Here is an 18,932-nt window from a genome sequence, read left to right as displayed (position 1 = left end):
TGTGATTTATTTTTTTTTCTGAGCCATGATGGTTGTTCGACAATTGTTTCTCAGAGCTGTTTACATATCCTGAATGCATGCATAATCATGGATTGCCTGATCTAATCTCTGATTTTCACATAGCTCTAACCTGAAAAAGTACGCCTCATCCTTCCCAATCAATCTAGCTACAAACTCCAGCAGCAGGCCTTTAGTCAACACAGGCCAAAAATGGGGCAAAAGCATTAAAAGTTAAAAACAGACACAAAAGGTTAACCTCCGACTCAAGAACACTAAACAAATCTGTGCGTATTTAAAAATGTACTTTGATTTCAAAAAGGATTCCAACAATGTCAAGAACAAGAAAATTAGAACCAACTAAATAGCTTTGAGAGGAAAAGAAAACCAAAATGCAAATAAATCAAATACAAAAAGCAGAAACAGGATTTTAATTTATAAATAGGGGTCAAAATAAGGAAATCCAATATCAAAAATAAAAAAGTTCAAAACACAAGAAAGAAAACAAAAACCATCAGTGCTGAAGCAGCCATAGTAATACTGCTGGGGACAATGCTCCAGCGCCCCACTAGGTGGCCCCACATAAAGAGGAAAGGGCAGGGAACAAATACATACATTAACATAATTAATAAACATTACAATGTCAAATGAATAAAATGCAGAATGATTGAAATCAAAAACATAATACATTATGCAAATAATATTCAAAATATAACAACATGGTTAAACAAAATATAAATAAGCCAGGGATAAGGTGCTGGCTGAAACATTACAGTTGTAAGCCTATATAAGGCATAAAGTATTACTGAATATTCAAGTGTTTTTTTTGCAGATGGTATGAATAGTTTCTATTGGAGGGCTGTATCACACATGTGAGCCTTAGGGACAGCTTAAAGGCTCCAGTAGAGGTCATTTCTTCCCAATTTGCACATTGGCGCTGTATATCAACACATCTTCTCTTCATCCCTCTGCAGACCAGATGTCACTTCCGGTGGTGTTGTGGTGTGAAATTTTGCATACAAGTTGATAAATATATTATATGTCTTTATTTGTAATTTAGACAAAACAATGTAATATTAGTGTTACATTATTGATAATAACAGCAATGGTTTAAGAACCCCTTTTCCCCTTTTAGAAATTAGTCTCTTTGTAATTTTATGACAGGTGTGAAAGGGTACAGCCCGAACACAGACAGGAGGACACGTTTACAGCCATCACCACACATTTATTCCTACTACTATTATTTACAGTCACTATGTGCACCGCCACCAAACACCCCCATAGTCTCTCAACAGTCCAGGTTTCACTCTAAGCCACCTCTCTTTCCTTCTCACACTATTCAGGACTCTCCTCGCTGCCTCCTCTCCGACCTCGTCCTTCTCCTCACCCGACTCCAGCCTTGATTGTCGGGAGGCGGACCCTTTTATAGGCAGCCGAATGCCGACCACACCCAGCCACCTGTGACAGGACTCCCCCACTAGCTGAGACCTCCAGGGGCCAGTGGACCGATCCGCGAGGACTGGCCTTCCTCAGCGGCAAGCCGACACTCCATAGCCTAGGGCTATGGAAATCAAAAAAAGAAAAACAAGGGCGGAGGCGTTGCCCTGACGCAGCCCCTCGGCTCGTCCTCTGTTGGGCCAACGCTTTCGGCCCCGATCGGCACCCCGATGCTCCCTTTTTTGGCTTCCCAGCCCGACAAGTCCGTGGTCCTCGCCACGGGACCACCAGCGGGAGCACATGTGCTCATCTCCTCTCAGCCAGCGGGTAATTCCTCTGCCTCCGCAGAGGACGGCCCTTCAAGGGACGTGCGCACCCAGCTGCACGTCCTCCCGTATCGGAGGAACTGGCTTTCTCAAGCCGCTTCCTCCTTTCATTTTGGGACGCCGTGACGGTTCGAATCTGCCCATTGCAAGAGGGCAGACCCAGCCCCGCTGGCGTCCGGAGCTTCATGGGGTTGGTCTCGCTTACCTTCCCCGCTGTGCCTCTCTGGTCAGAAGCTTTTGCAGTGCGCCGATCCTCCTTCGCCTGCGGCTCCTGATCGCAGGTCATTGCCATCCCTCCTGACTCCTGCGTCTCCACCCAGAGGGCACATCGCTCGGCCGGCAGCGATAGCACAAGCTGAAGCTCTTCCTGCAGCTCCTGCAAAACCGCTGCCAAGGAGAGAGAAACAGCCGGTGGTGAGCTTACCTTTTGAGCAGCGCCACTCACCGACTGCTCTCCATGGGCCCTTCCTTCCGGCCCACTCGGGTTTCTTCCTGGCACGAGATGGACATTCCCTGCTCCCGCCTCCGACCAATCGTTGGCGGGAAGACAGGACACGCTGTCCAATCCCGTGCTTGTCACGAGAAGGGACTTCTGGTTGGTGGCCATCTCGTCCTCCCTCCACACATGGAGCCCTTCCTTCTCAGCAGCTCCTCCCGCTGCGTCTTTGAGCCGCTCCTGAAACATAAAGTCCAATGGCGGACTGCTAATGGTCCACGAGTCTACATTTCCCTGCGGGGTTGGGTGCACACCGCTCCTGCGGCACGTGGGTGAGCTTCCCTGCTGTGCCGGGCCTTCCACAGACAATTTAAACAATACAGGTCCCCACCTTGACCCAGGTGGAGCATCCTGCCGGCTACGCCACTGTGAAAGGGTACAGCCCGGACACAGACAGGAGGACACGTTTACAGCCATCACCTCACGTTTATTCCTACTACTATTATTTACAGTCACTATGTGCACCGCCACCAAACACCCCCACAGTCTCTCAACAGTCCAGGCTTCTCTCTAAGCCACCTCTCTTTCCTTCTCACACTCTTCAGGCCTCTCCTCGCCGCCTCCTCTCCGACCTCGTCCTTCTCCTCACCCGACTCCAGCCTTGATTGTTGGGAGGCGGACCCTTTTATAGGCAGCTGAATGCCGACCACACCCAGCCACCTGTGACACAGGGTTGGAGGAAGTGCCTCAAACAAGTTTGGCCAATATTTCTCTGCTGAAGTCTCTCAGTCAACCCACTCAGGAAAGCCAGGCTCCCTAACTGCCAAGCTTTACCTTAACACATGGTTTGGAGGGCAGGTGTGAAGGTATTCTGCCCTCCCCCCATTGGTCTGAAGTATGGCTGTTTGGAACTATCTTGTATCAGAAGCCTTTAAGTACCATGACACCCTATTGGCTCTAGGGGTTGGACAGAAAATCTATAAATTTACTTGCTTTACCTCACTCTCTCTCTCTTACCAAACTGATGGAAGAACATCTTTCACACCATGAACTGAAAAGGATAACACAATGAAGAGCACAGCTCTGCAGCCATACTGAGACAGGCATGTGGCCTGTTCTGAAGAAAGCTAACCACAAAACGATGCCTTAACTAGAGACATTTTAAGTAACTAATAAGTCTGTGTGCTGCCTGAAACTACATATCACCATTTTATCAGGTTGTATGGTTGCCAACTTGGAGCAGTCACTCTTGAGACTCCCGCCTCTCAAGGTATTTCCCTTCTTTTACATCAAGTTTACAACTTGAGTTTTGTTTCAGTTATACAGGATTTGCCTGCGGGTGCCTGTTGTGATGTAAGATTTTGCATATAACTTGATAAATATTTTGTATGTCTTTATTTGTTACTTAGGCAAAGCAATGTAATATTAGTGTTACATTGTGTGAGTAGCATTCATGTGTACAACACCTCCCCACCAGGAATGGGTCTCTTTGAATTTTACGACAGAGTTGGGGGAGAAAGTGCCTTAAACCAGTTTGGCGAGTGTTTCTTTGCTAAAGTCTTTCAACCCCCGCTAGAAATCCAGGCTGCCTAACTGCTAAGCTTTACCTTAACATATGGTTTGGGGGCAGGTATTAAGGTGTTCTATTCCCCCATTGGTCTGAAGTATCGCTGTTTGGAATTGGCTTGTATCAAAAGTTTTTAAGTACTATGGTGTCCTATTGGCTCTAGGGGTTGGACAGAGAATCTATAAATTTACTTGCTTAACCTCACACTCTCTCTCTTACTAACATCTGATGAAGAAGCATCTCTCTCTTACCAAACCGTTGAACTGAAAGGACAACACAATGGAGAGCACAGCTTGGCAGCCATATTGAAACAGGCATGCAGCCTGTGCTGAAGAAAGCTGAGCACAAATGATGCCTTAACTAGAGACATTAAGTAACTAACAAGTCTGTGTGCCGCCTGAAACTACACATCACCATTTATCAGGTTGTATGGTTGCCAATATTCAAATGAACTTTGCATAGTGTTATTATTTATGAATATTATCAATAATACATTGTTTAGATTGTAACTTAACTCTTGCTTGTCTTTTACTACACTTAATTGCCTGAGGTTATAGATGTAGAAGGGAAGGGTGGGAGATGTTATATACAATAATACCATATAAACAGTGGTAAGTCTGTGAGATCTGAGGCATTCTGACAAAGTCTACATATTAATAATACAATAGGGGAAAGTAGAGCAATATATTACTCCACCAAGACAAAACAGTTCCCCAACTCTTTATGACTGTTTGTGGTTTATCTTACAGCAGGTACAGTATATACAAACAAACAAGCAAAGATGTTGATTTTCAGCCCTACCGGAATTAGCACAGCCCTATCATTGGCACCACAATTCCACCTTATGAGTACTGTGAAGACATTTTTGGTGGAGGACGTATCCCAAAATTAGGTTTAACACAATAATATAATTATGTACCATTATGTTTAGTTGTAAAGTTTTGTTTTTGTAGACCAAAATACACTTGCACGGGTTTTCTTATCTTTCACTACATTAACACGCTTCCATTTACTCAATCATCTAAACTGAAGTAGTAAATGATTGTGTAATTTAAATGCAAATCACTCAGACCAACTAACAAAAAAACTCCAGGTGCACTTACATGATTTTTTTAATTCCTTTAGATTTAACCATGTGCTTCTGCCAAATATTTATTTATGGGGACCAAAAATATCATTGCCTTCAGAAAGATTTCCTATCATCTCATGCAATTGAAGTTAAAGGAATAATTTCAAAGGTGGTGGGTACATACCTTAAAAGCAGAACCCTTAGTTAAACAATGGACCAAATTGTTTTATTAGACTGAGCAACTGTTCCCAGTATGGGATCATGTAAATGATCTAACTAATAATGACAAGCATTGTACTTTAATGATAAAAGATCTCCAGATGTAAAAGAATATTTCAAAAGGTTCAATTTTGCATAAAGTCTTGCATATAATATTAGATAACTTTATCATACTCCTCTTAACTGCTACTAAAGGCCAAATCCACATCATGTTAAACAGATGATAGTGATCGGTATAAGAATTTGCTCACCAGAATTTTGTAACTTAATAGCATGTGCAAGAAATGAATGACAATTTGTGTGCCCACAATACTGTATTGGAATAATAGTTTAAATTTATTTTAAATGTTACATATTTAAAAAGGAAATCTTTTCACCGACTTAAATATTCTACAAACAACTCTCTTTATCGCAATGATTCTGAGATATTTTTAAAGTATGTACATATTGAAGATGACCATATTAATATCCATTGCAGATACAGCAATATGTTTACCTTTTTAACACTTTACCAAAGATATGAGATGCCATCTGCTGCACAGTTTTAACTAAGACATGAAAAATGGGCAGGATATAAAAGTTAAGCTGCAGCAAATATCTTGTATTCATAGAGGATATCTTCAGAAAGGTGGGACTTCATGTATTTCTTGATTTCTAATAGTTTTAAAGATATCCTAGATTGTTTCAGCCATTATCAAAAATGAGATGGATAGGAGTAGTAGACTGTGATGTCTGGCAAATCACACACTCTGGCTGGGGTCCAATAGGTGAATGTGAGTCTCTAACAATGGAGTGTGCACTATACAGTAATTAGACTATCCATCCATCCATTATCCAACCTGCTATATCCTAACTACAGGGTCACGGGGGTCTGCTGGAGCCAATCCCAGCCAACACAGGGCACAAGGCAGGAAACAAAACACCGGGCGGGGTGCCAGCCCACCGCAGAGTGTGCACACACACACACACACGCACACACTAGGGACAATTTAGGATCACCAATGCACCTAACCTGCATGTCTTTGGACTGTGGGAGGAAACCGAAGTACCCGGAAGAAACCCACGCAGACACGAGGAGAACATGCAAACTCCACGCAGGGAGGACCTGGGAAACGAACCCGGGTCTCCTAACTGCGAGGCAGCAGCACTACCCACTGCGCCAACGTGCCGCCCTAATTAGACTATTTATTAGAATAATGTTTATAATAAAAAGATGTTACAACTGACCTGTAGTGAACATAGTATTCATTTCCCATTTCTGCAATCTCATAAGTGGTGTGGCGAGTGGCTGGGGGTGGTACCCAGCTGGACGCCCAGGAGGACCGGAGGAGGGCTTATACCTACCTTCAGACCACGAGGGGGTGACCGCCCTGGTGGCTTTGGGGACCACGGGAACAGAGCTTAGAAGCTCAGCCCTATAGGGGCCCCTGGTCACTGCCACCGCCACACCCGGAAGTGCTGGGAGGAAGAAGACCAGTGACACCTGGAGTGCTTCCGGGTGCGCAGCTGGTACTTCCGCCACACTTGGGAGTGCTGCCAGAAGCTAATTGGGAAGCACCTGGAGCACGTCCAGGTGTGTATAAAAGGGGCCGCCTCCCTCCATTCGATAGCTGGAGTCAGGTGGAAGTGGACGGAGCTCGGAGGAGAGGAGTGGAGGCGGTTAGAAGACAGAGAAAGGCATTGTGAAGAGGCCTAGACTTTGGGGTGATTGGTGCTGCAACACATGTGTTGGGTGATAAAATCATGTCTATCTCTCTGTGTCCGGGCTGTTTCCCACAGTGGGCTCTCTTTGAGAGGAAATCTATGGAACTGGGAGGAAAAGCCATGTAGACATGAGAGTACAAACTCTGCACAGAAGGTGACCAGCTGTGAAATCAAACATAAGAAGTGGCATCTGTAAGGCATCAGTGATAACCACTGCGCCAGCCACCCTCAGTCAAAACATTTTATCATATTTGTGTAATATAGCAAACCCCCGGATGGGCGCTACGCGCTAGCCACTTCACGGGAATGCTGCTTGTGCCTGGGGAAGTGGATGTACAATTTAAACAGATTGTTATTTTCATGGGAATTGTTACATATGCATAATAGCACTAACTATTTTACATTACAGTGAGTAATTAAACATAGTAAAACGTAATAAATTGAAAGAAAATTGTGCGTTAGAGGTATTCATTGCGTTATATGTTTTCATTCTGTTTGGCTTTGAAATTAACACGAAAATACTTTTAAAATTACACTTTTACTGTAAAACTTCAGTAAAAACAATTTTTTGAATTAACTTTTCATCAATATAGCATTGAATTTTGATTCCATGTTTGGATTTATATCGTTACAACGCAACGTATAACTGCCCGTTAATGAATATTGTTTCTTTTTCTCTAATAAATAAACTGACTTTTTCAAATGTTTGTCCCTGTGATTTGTTAATTGTCATAGCAAAAGCTATTCTAATGGGAAACTGTAAATATTTTAATACGAATGGCATATCAAGATCTCCTTTGGTGTCTAATGTTATCCGCGGAAGATGTACTACATTACCTTTTGTCGCCCGTTATGATACATCCTTCTTTCAACAATAGCTCAGCTGGTGGAAGACCGAATGGTGATAACGGTTGTAGATATTCTATGGGATATTGTAAGTTGATGTTTTCATCTTCCGCACAATCACCACCAACTGTTTCAGCATAGTCTATTGATACACATTTAACCAATTTTCCGTGTAACCGATCGACAATTTTCACGTTAATTCGTTTGACTTCATCATTTCTCGGTGCTAGAATTGCCAAAGTACTCATTTCTTCTGTTGATAACCCTTTGAATGAAATTCTTTAATAAGATTTGGACATAATAAGTCTTCTTTTATTGGGAACTTAAAGTGAGGAAAACATAAATATTTATAAGAGCGGAGAGCGAAAGAACTGTGTCTGACAAAAGCATTCACATGAATGAGAGGTGAGAGGACCATGGGCATGGTTGAGAAATGGTTGAGAGGAGGGCGGGACTTGAAAAAATCTCTTAGCAATAGTCTTGTCTCAAGATTTTCTTTTATAATAGAGAGATGTACTGTATAACCTACTGATGTATCACATACAGCATTCTTCTTTTTAGATTTGCAGCAGGGATTTCTTAACAGGAACTTCTCTGTCAGGCAAAAAGCACTATAGCAACAAGGTAAGTAGGAGTCCACTTTTAAATGTTATTTAGGAAAATCAGTCAGAAGTGAATAGAGATTATAAAACCAAAAATTGTCATGCAGCTAAAAAAGAGTTTAAAAATCTTCTTCTTCTTTTGGCTGCTCCTGTTAGGGGTTGCCACAGCTGATCATGTTTTCCATATCTTTCTGTCCTCTACATGACCTCTCTCACCACATCCACAAACGTCCTCTTAGGTCTTCCTCTTTACCTTTTACCTGGCAGCTCTATCCTTAACATCCTTCTCTCAATATATTCAACATCTCTCCTATGCACATGTCCAAACCAAAGCAATTTCGCTTCTCTGACTTTGTCTCCCAACCGTCCAACTTGAACTGACCCTCTAATGTACTCATTTCTAATCCTGTCCATCCTAGTCACACCCAGTGCAAATCTTAGCATCTTTAACTCTACTACCTCCAGCTCTGTTTCCTGCTTTCTGGTCAGTACCACTGTCTCCAACCCATATAACATAGCTGGTCTTACTGTTCTGTAAAACTTCCCTTTCACTCTTGCTGATATCTGTCTGTCACAAATCACTCCTGACACTCTTCTCCACCCATTCCGCCCTGACTGCACTCTCTTTTTCACTTCTCTTCCCATTACTCTGTACTGTCGATCCCAAGTATTTAAACTCATCCACCTTCACCAACTCTACTCCCTGCATCCTCACCATTCCACTGACCTCCCTCTAATTTACACATATGTATTCTGTATTGTTCCTACTGACCTTCATTCCTCTCCTCTCTAGAGCATATCTCCACCTCTCCAGGGTCTCCTCAACCTGCTCCCTACTATTGCTACTGATTACGATTTCATCAGCAAACATCATAGTCCAAGGAGCTTCCTGTCTAATCTCATCTGTCAACCTGTCCATCACCATTGCAAATAAGAAATGGCTCAGAGTCGATCCCTGATGTAATCCCACCTCCACCTTGAATGCATCCATCACTCCTACCGCAGACCTCACCACTGTCACACTTCCCTCGTACATATCCTGTACTACTCTTACGTACTTCTCTGCCACTCCTGACTTCTTCATCCAATACCACAGCTCCTCTCGATGCACCCTGTCATATTCTTCCTCCAGGTCCACAAAGACACAATTCAACTCGTTCTGGCCTTCTCTATACTTCTCCATCAACATGCTCAGAGCAAGCATCATATCTGAGCAGTTGACACTTATAAGGCTCTACAGCATCAAAGCAAACTTGGTTCAAGCATTCTGAGATGTCAAAGTCACTCACTGTCGTACTGTATTACGTATTTAAAAATGTAATAGTTTAGGAATCAGCACTTAGCTGAGGAAAACATGAAGACAACTGTGACGATGCAGGCTCAATACATGCTCCCATCATCTGTCCGGGAGCCCTTGAACCCTACACCATTGGTAATGCTACCAATGAGCTTAGCAGTGAGGCAACAACACAGCAAGGGGATAGTGCAAAAGTGCAAAAGTGCTTTTATTAAAACAACAACAAAATAAATAAGGTGCAGTGATTCAAAAATCTTCTTTAAATAAATAATCCATAAAACACACATGGAGGTTTAAAAATCAATAAATAGAAACAAAAACAATAATCCTTTAAAAGACGATGAGGTTAAAACGTTGGAAGCAATCTCTTTAAAACACAAAGCCCGGTGTGTTCGTCTTACTAGTGACTCCCCTGCTTCTCCCTATTCAGGCTTTGCAGCAGGGGGAGCCACTCTACCTGCAGCTGACCTTCTATCCACTTCAGAACAGGTCTGGAGGCCTCCCGATCCCTGGCTTCGGTCGTGCACTCAACCCAGACCGGGACTTAGCTTCTCTCCAATGGCCAGGATTCTCATGCTGGAGATTATCTTCCTAAGTCTCCCGACTCCCGCTGTCTTCCACGGTGAGTCACCTCCCTCGCTAGTCACTCCCGCTCCTCTCAAAATGCTCAGCGGGAGCGACCACAATCAACTTCCCTGGGTGTTAGATAAACACCTCGCTAGGGCCCACAGTCCAACTGCATTCGAGCCTGCTCTCGCTCGTTCGCACGATCTCCTTTACTCTCTCTCTCACACCGTCTTTCTCCTCACTTCCTTCCAGCAACCTCTGTCTTTTCCTTTCTATTTCATTTCATTTATTTTTCTTCCCTCTAGCCGACTCATGCTTCTATATATCGAGAGGGCATAGCAGCTGCAGCAAATTAGCAGCCCCAGGAACAATTACAGATGCGGGCAGTCTCTCACCTGTGCACTTAGGTGAGAAACGGCCACACCGCAAATTGCCCTGAGAACTGCTGCAGCCACACAATCACCACGCTCCCTCGCTAAGCCGCGAGCGTAGTGATTATTTAAAATTGGCCTTTGCTGAGAGCTGTGGACCCACTATACCACAACAATATAGATAATATGATGGGAAACAATCTACAGAATAGTGTTTTAGAGTTAGTAGAAAATGATCATCAGATGGTTTGAAAGAACTGAAAATGACACATTCTTTCTCTTTAGTGACAGCCCTGTACTCTCCTCCTTAAAAACAGAATGCCTTTCTGTTCAGAATCAACTAGCATAAGCAATAAATATTAGAAAAGTAAAGTTAAAAAGATTAAATTCAGAGAAAATTGAATTTGAAAACTTTAAAAGTAAGTTTATTTAAAGACAATGCAAACAAGTGTACAGCAAAATATTTTTCAAGCCTAAAAGGGAGGAACCAAAACAATATTTTCAAAATAAAAGCATTTTGAAGGTGATGCAGTGGTAAGCAATGCAGCATCAAGGCTCCAGAGTCCTGGTACTAAATTCCGGTCTGGTATGGTCAGTATAATATACAAACTCCAATTAAATAGTGACTATATTTTTGCTTTTCTCTGGGTATTCTGGTTTACTTCTATGTCCCAGAATTTAGGTAAACTGTTGACCTTAAACTGTTGTGGTATGCATATGTGTGAATGTGCCCTGTAATGGACAGACACTCTGTCAAAGCTTGAATCCTGCATTGTATTAGTGCTGTCAGTGTTGTTCTTGTTCAGGGGTAAGACATTCACCTTCCTCCCACTGCCTAGTAATGTGAATTACATGAATTGCTCTACACTGACCAAGTGAGAGGGAGGCTGTGCCCACACTACTATGTTTTCATTTTCAAAAGCAACACACCACTCTAAAACAACCAAAAATGCATAGGACCTAGATGTTCACTTATACTGGTTCCTGTAAGCATCAAAGGTAGCTTAGTGTTGTTAAGAAAGTTTATATTCTTAATGCTGAGGTTGCCAAACCAACATTTAAAAGCAAATGTAACAACAGATTCAATAAAACATAAAAAAAAGTGTCATTACGATTTTACCCACTTTAAAACAATTGAATTTCCAAAGAAAGAATAGTGGCCTCTAACTCTTCTTATGAATTAGTTTGGTCCTGAGATCAAAGGTTAACCATTTATCAATGATTATCCCTAGATATCTGCATTGCTCCAAAACATCCACCACAGTCTCACCTTTTATTATAGTTAAGAGATTGGGAGGAGGGAGCACCTAAAATTTACAGCTATATCTTTGGTATTAAGAGATATTTAGCAGTGAAAAGGAATGACTACACAACTGAACAAAAACATTAACAATAGGTCCAAGGCTGTCATCCATACATTGTAGAAAGCTCACAATGACAGAGTTGTTTGCCAATTTCAGGATATGTCTGTCCTTATGTGAACTCCTTCAGTCACTTGTGTATAAGATAAACAGACGAGGGGTCAGGGGTCAGACAGCAACCTTGGGAAGATCTGTGGACAAGTTAAAACTATCAGAAAAACAGCCATTAACACTAATGTTTTGTGTCCTGTTACTTAAAAAGTCCAGAGAAAAGTCTATAACCCATGATCAACACTAAATTCATATCCAAATGGTTCAGATGAAAGTGTTCTGAAACCAAATTCAGGTGCATCTAACCAAAAGTGGTCAGAAAGACTGAGCCAAGATTCCTTTAGCCAATAAAAAGCAATAGTGGAATAAAACACCTCTGCAACAAGGTAAGCTCTTGTTCAACTGTCAGGCAACCACACAGTGCAACCCAGTGTCGCCTTTTTTTTTGTTTTAGCACCAAAAATCAGCATGATTTTCTTTTTATTTTCTCTGTAAAGTTACTGTATCTGATATGAATACAAAGTACTACTGTACAGTATATCTTGCTGATCTGTAATGTATGCATTTGTGAGCAGAGAGGTGCATGCTGCATGGCTGAGAGAAAAGCCACTGTTGCACAAGAATCAACAGTATTGATAAATAGATCGAACTTGGTTTGTCCCCAGGGAAAATTTGGCTTTTTACACAAGTTCTTCAAATAAATACATACATAAATACATAAATAGTTCATTTGCCTCATCTTGCTGAGAAGGACAGCTTGTAATCCCAATGTCCCAAGTTTATGACTCACCTCTGCCATCTCAAATGGGTTAGAAAGAGAAATATTGAGCAAATCTTTCAGCAGACACAGTAGTTTAATAAAACTTTGGAATGATTATTTAAATAAACAACATGGACATAATCTGTTACTTCAGGCATGCTCCACTGCAAAAAACAAATGCTAAAGAGAGCATACAGCATTCAGATAGTCACTGCTATGATACAAAACACCTATATAACCTTTGCAATAGACTGAATATTTCCAACACTCATAAATTGGACATCTGCAAGTCATAATTACCGCACAAGACATGATGGAGAAACAAGCTTCTCATGTACTTAGACATTAGACCAGGAACTACATGAATATAAACCATGACTTGCAATGCAACTGCTTTCAACCCAAGAACACCAAAGAAAAATAAATCAGCATCTGGTAGCATTACCAGAGGCAAGATATCAGTTAGCGTAGCTATGAAACAGAGGGGCAGTAAATCCATTCACTAAAATAATTAACTAACACAACCTTCAAGAAAGCTGCCCCTCCAGCATCATGTCAGAGAGGAGCAGACTTGTATTAAGTATCTCAGTGAAACCTATGTAGAATTATTATTGCAGGGTTGCCAGTGAAGGTATTGTAACTGCAATGTGCTACATACAAATTAACAAAGATGACACTGTAAAAAGGGAGAACTTTGAGCACAGAGTCAACATTTTGATCAAGATGTGGGATAGTGCACTTTTGGAGGTTACCCCCATCTGTGTACAGCTGCTGTTGTGCACATGCTTTCAATCAATAGATTAGCTCTGCTTATTAATCCTGCTCCCTTCTGTACTCAATGCACTATCTGTGTGTTACTGTGAGGTTTGCATTTAAGGGGAGGCTAAGAAGCTTTATAAAGAAGAGCAAAGTGAAGCAGTACACCGGGGACAAGACACTGTCCTGAGCATTTATGCTGATTTATATAATTTTGGCAGAAATGCCTATTTGCATATGCTCCTTTATCCTAAAGATCTGTTAAGCTGACTGGTGACTCTAAATTGGTTGAACATAACTGAGTGTGGCTATGTATGAGCATGCCCTGTAATAGAAAACTTTAATTAATATCACTTCTCTTTAAAGACTTGCTGGTTTGATTCAAAGATTATCTCTTCATTTGAGCAAAGCTCAGAGCACATATAGTATTAATGGGGCTTACATTCTTTTATGCATAAAATCTTCAATCTTTATTTTTAGTCATATCGTTTACAGTAATTCCGGAGTCCAATAGTTTTGTGGATAATGAAGACCTACTCCCTGGTGAGCATTACTACCATTTAGTGAAAAGTGGATTACTGTTTCTCTGGTAAAACGTTTTTATGGAATGATGCTCTGTGGCACATAATCTTCTGTCAGTGATCTTTATGTATGGTAATGGCTAAGAGCTTATAGATAGCTCAGATCTATACAGCCTTTGAGATTGTTTGGGGTTTCTACCTAAAAATAGGTGGTAGGAAAGGCCAAATAAAAGTGTTTATTATTGTCTTCTTTTATCTTTAAACAACCTTATTATCTAATCAGTCCTATATCGCAGGATCTATATTTACTCTAGACAATGCCATACATGATAACTTAAGTGTGTCTCAAATATTTTGCTGTTACCTGATTTACAACTTTTTCATATTTGTGAAGACTTCTCTTTACATTGAAATGACTTCAAGCTGCATGCTCATTTGATTTTCAATTTAGTGTTAGAACATTGGTTGCAGGAGGCACACTTGCAAGCAGAAGCTTGAAGGAAAAAAAATGTGAATCTTCTTTCAATATATAAAAGGTCTATTTGTCTTTGTGCTACATTGTGTCCTATGAGTGGTCTTTAATGCCTGTGTCGCTGCACACATAAATTAGACGCTGAACCTTCAGCCTTGTGTATAATGCATCATATACAAAGCAGATGAAATATCAAGGTTTACTAGAGAACACTTGTTATATTACACTGTATAAAATGCATTAAATGGCTTTGCTCAGTGGTATATTAAGTGCACCTTTTATGTATTTTGCTTCAAAGTTATGGATAGCATACATAACTAACAAGGTGAACAATATTAATGTATCTCACATCTTTTCAATGCAGTAGAAAATACATACTTTGATTTTTAAAAGCTTTTCATACATTGAGAGGAAAAGAAGTACATAGGTTTTTAAATATGACCATCCACCTAATGACACAGCTCTAAACTATTTGGCCTGGCTAGGACTAATGTGGTGTGTGATCAAATTGAACTAGAAAATAAGAACTGCATTAAATGGTTTAATCGGTAATGTTTTTTGGATTGCTTATTTACCCATTTTAATGATCTGGTTAATCCAATTTTGGGTCATGCTGACACTTTACAATCTTCTCCAATTTTAGTAAAATGCACTGAACACTGGCATTGTGGATAGTGCTGCAGCTTCACAGCTCAGTGCTCCAGGAGACTGAGCTTATCGACCCATGGTCACCATCTGCAGAGCATTTGTTCTCTCTGTGTTTCCTTGTACACAAGTTTCTCTCACAAGCCTAAAATGTGCAGGTTGAAATTACATTTTTTTTATACAGTACAGTGCAACAAACAGGAGATATGAGCAAAATTTCTATTTTGAATGTTTTATGTTACATTCAGTATGTTTTACATAGCAGACTTTAATACCCAAGTTCACCATTGGTTTTATTTGCCTGACAACTGTTAAAAACATTAATGCTGTCATATAATTCACATCCATTTCCACAGAGTCTATACATGGGTCATTTCAGTTAATCAGCAAAACTGGCCAAAGTAAAATATTTTTCAAAGCAAAAAAGCTGTGCCCCTCCGTTCCCCCCAGTGACTTAGTTCACTAAAAACTAGCCCAGGAAATGTGCTGTGCGGCCATCTTAGACAAACATAGCCCCAGAACACCCCAAGAGGCATTGGGAGGTCTGTGTGACATCAGAGCTGCAGCAGCCAATGAGTACTTACAACTGATCGCAGCGATGGACAAAAAAGAAAAATGAAAAAAGTAGAACACTTCCAAATACATTTAAACACAAAATGCTCACGCAGACAAACTGGAAATGTGTCAGTGTATTGGTGTCTTAAAGGACATGTCTTTTTTTGTATGGACTTGCATGTGACCCAGGTGTAATAGGAGAGCCTACCCCTGTAATAGTACCGTATTTCTTACGATGCTGTGCAGTTTGATGCAAACAGAGTTGCACTTATTTGGTAGCAACAGCATTAAAAGAGCAAAAGCATCAGAGAATATTAAAAAAAAAAACACAACTTGGTTAAAGGGAGGTGAGAACCTGCAATCGAATGCATGGGCCCCAATCTGTAGTGCATTCATGCTTTGTGTCTGTAAGAAGTATCAGAACAAAAAATTGTATTTTATCTCAAGGAGCCAGGGCAGTTAGCACTGCTGCCTCACAGCTCAGATCACACTTTTGGCTACAATCAAAGCAGCATAGTTGGTATAAATTGCCCTAGCCATCACGGCCACTTAACAGACCATTACATTCCCCATTGACTTCAATGTATTTCATAGAGTTTGGGGAAGTTCCCAAACATCTCTGCAATGTCACCTCACTTGAGGAAAGTGAATTCAGCTGGGTTTGCTCATTGCTAGTTATTAATAACACTGAATAACCACTATGTAGGGAGATTGCCAAAAACAGAGTGCAAAATAATCAATACCAATCTGCTATTTGGTCGCCTGTTTCAGCATATTCATGACTTAGCCCATCTTGAGTTCTGCTCACCAAATTGTGGCTATTTTCAGTAATGTTATTTTGGATTCACCTCCAAAGTCTTACAGCACCTTGAAAAGTTCCAGCCATTTAAAATTCATACCCATATGACATGCAGAGAGATTAACAAATCTGACTTAAGTCGCCACTGATTTCTACATTAAACATTTATACTAAAAATATCTATGTAAACTTTTTTCAGAAAAAAAAAACTGGCTTAAACAGCATTTCATTTAAAAAAACTCAAAATGAAGCAAAGCCCTGGACTTTAATAAATCATACACAATTTTAATAAGCATGATAAACAACTGTAGTAGAATTAGGTGTAATTCCCCAGTTCACACAACACAGGTCATTTTTGTGTGTTTATCATTGAGATATGAATGGTAACATTGAGTTAAGTGCTTAAAAGAATTCTATACATTTTAGGTCCCTGAAGTTAATTTGACCTCATTTGAAGGGTGTAATGGTGTGGGTCAGCTGTACGCCCCCACTTCAGCTTTGGGGGCCTCTTGAACCCGGCACCGCCAATACTCATGACTGGATGAGCCAGTGGATGTGAACAAACACACAATGCACTGCAAGTGGTAGGCGTAAAAGTGAACTGTGCTTTTATTAAAAACAGTCAAACAGTGTCCCAAAGTGCAGTGCATCGAATGTTCAATAAATCCAAGAAATAAAAGGTGCTGCTGGAAGTTAAAAACAGATCAATAAATAATCCATTAAAAATGGTGACGTTAAAATCCAGAAGTAGTCCGTAAAAACAGGGAGCCTCAGTGCTTTCCTTTAAACCTGGCATCTCCTCCCCTCCTCCCGCCCACTGACAGGTGCAGCCAACCTTCATATCGGGGCTCCATTCCCTGCCGTCCTCCCATCGGTATATGCAGGGCAACCCGTTGAGCCCCACATGTCTCTCCTGCTACTCACCTTCAGCCCTCGCAGGGAACCGGCGTCAATCCTACTTCCAAAAAAGTGCACATTAGGAGCACCCCCTTCACAGCCTCCGACTCCCATGGCCCCAAGGCCAGCTCCCGACCATCTGCCTCACTCCATTAAGTTCGGGCGCTCACCGTCTTTGCCTTCCATTTCCTTTTAAACTCCTTCACGTCTCCTGTGGTCATTCACTGGTACCCAGTCTGTTTTTCTCTCAATCTTTTTCGACTTTCTCCGACCCTTCTGCTTTTTTGTTTCTCGTACGCTCTCTTGTACGTGTGCTTCCCTTTTAAAGCAGGGACGTATCATAGCTGCGGCAATCAACACCTCCCGGCACCAATTAGGGCCGCTCTTGCCAGGCTACCATGCCCCCACACAAAGACGCGGAAATAACAATTATTTAATTAAAATACGCCCACCAGCCACGGACCTCACTTTGTCACAGAGAGATGTCCATCTGTGTCAGGTTGTGAATCCTTTCTAAGTTGGTAGAGATGGTTTATGTCCAGTGACACGGAAAAACATTGTAGGCAAAAGAGTTCAATTTCTTTATTGTTTGTTAATGACAAATATGATCTGAGATTTTTTTAGATAAAGACAGAAGTTTTGAAATAAGGTTACTATACTCACTAGTAATGGTGATGTGTTGCATGGTGATTAGCACATGCAAGTATCAATTTCAAAGTACATGTGACAATTAACACAAATTTGCTCTGTTTCTGTGGGTGGATGGGTACCTGGGAAGAATGCCCTAGTGTCCCATCCAGTGTGGGTTCCTGACTTTCAAATACAGTACTCTTGAGAACAATAACATATATATTAATAATTACTACTACTAATAATAATTTTATAAGCACGAAAGTATTTATATACTTACCACTAAAGGAGTTATTTCTTCAGTCGTGTCCTCAGTGGATCTACTTCAGTTTATCAAAGAAACTGAAAACATGACTCGCTTGCACCAAAGCTTGCACTGATGAAGGTACAATGGGCAATCTTTTGTATGCTACAGGTATAAAAGAATTTCTGTCTCATTATCTTTGGTTATTATGCAAATCAGTTTAACTGGACATATTTGCATAGATCATTATATGAAATCTTTTACCTAATGTAGAAGAGTAGTGTGGTGTAGTGGTTAAGGCTTTGGACTGCAGTCCCTCAGGCTGTGAGTTCACTTCATCTGCCGTTGCTCCAGTTTGGAAAAGAAAAGAAATGTGACCAATTGTATCTCAAATGTTATAAGTTACTTTGGATAAAGGTGTCAACCAAATAAGTAAATGTAATGTTTTAAATGTCTGTTTTTTGATTATTTACAAATATAACAGTAACAATATTATTGATTGAATTAATTTTTGTGAACAATATGTGAATTAAATTGGGTATGGGAAGATGTTGTGTTTTCAGTTTGATGAAATGTTTTTTGGAACATGATGACTATATTACTGTAACTTTTGTAGAACCTAACTATATGTTATTGCATGTGTTTTGTTTTGAATAAGATGATATAAATTGCAGCAACTACACTCATGTGGTCACAAGTTTTTATATCTGACTGTCAGCATTGCCATCCAGCCTTCGGATCTTTTCTGTGAACTAAGTCAGATGGATTTAACAGTCCATGAAAGTCACTTCTATTTTCAATGT

The 18,932-nt window shown here is 40.9% G+C and overlaps 1 protein-coding gene across 1 annotated transcript in view; it reads right to left on the bottom strand.

Moving 5' to 3' along the window:
* Positions 1-18,262, bottom strand: part of LOC114649427 (neuroendocrine convertase 1-like) — a 591,637-nt gene extending 573,375 nt beyond the window's left edge. Inside the window, exon 1 of the mRNA XM_051924736.1 lies at positions 18,166-18,262. The gene's annotated coding sequence lies outside the window, so the exon portion shown is untranslated. The remainder of the gene's footprint in view (positions 1-18,165) is intronic.
* Between the last annotated feature and the right edge of the window lie 670 nt (positions 18,263-18,932).

This window comes from Erpetoichthys calabaricus, chromosome 3, assembly GCF_900747795.2.
Source record: "Erpetoichthys calabaricus chromosome 3, fErpCal1.3, whole genome shotgun sequence".
In the NCBI taxonomy this organism is placed as follows: Eukaryota; Metazoa; Chordata; class Cladistia; order Polypteriformes; family Polypteridae; genus Erpetoichthys; species Erpetoichthys calabaricus.
The sequence above is the reverse complement of the archived record's forward strand: the minus strand, read 5'-3'. Positions and strand labels throughout refer to the sequence as shown.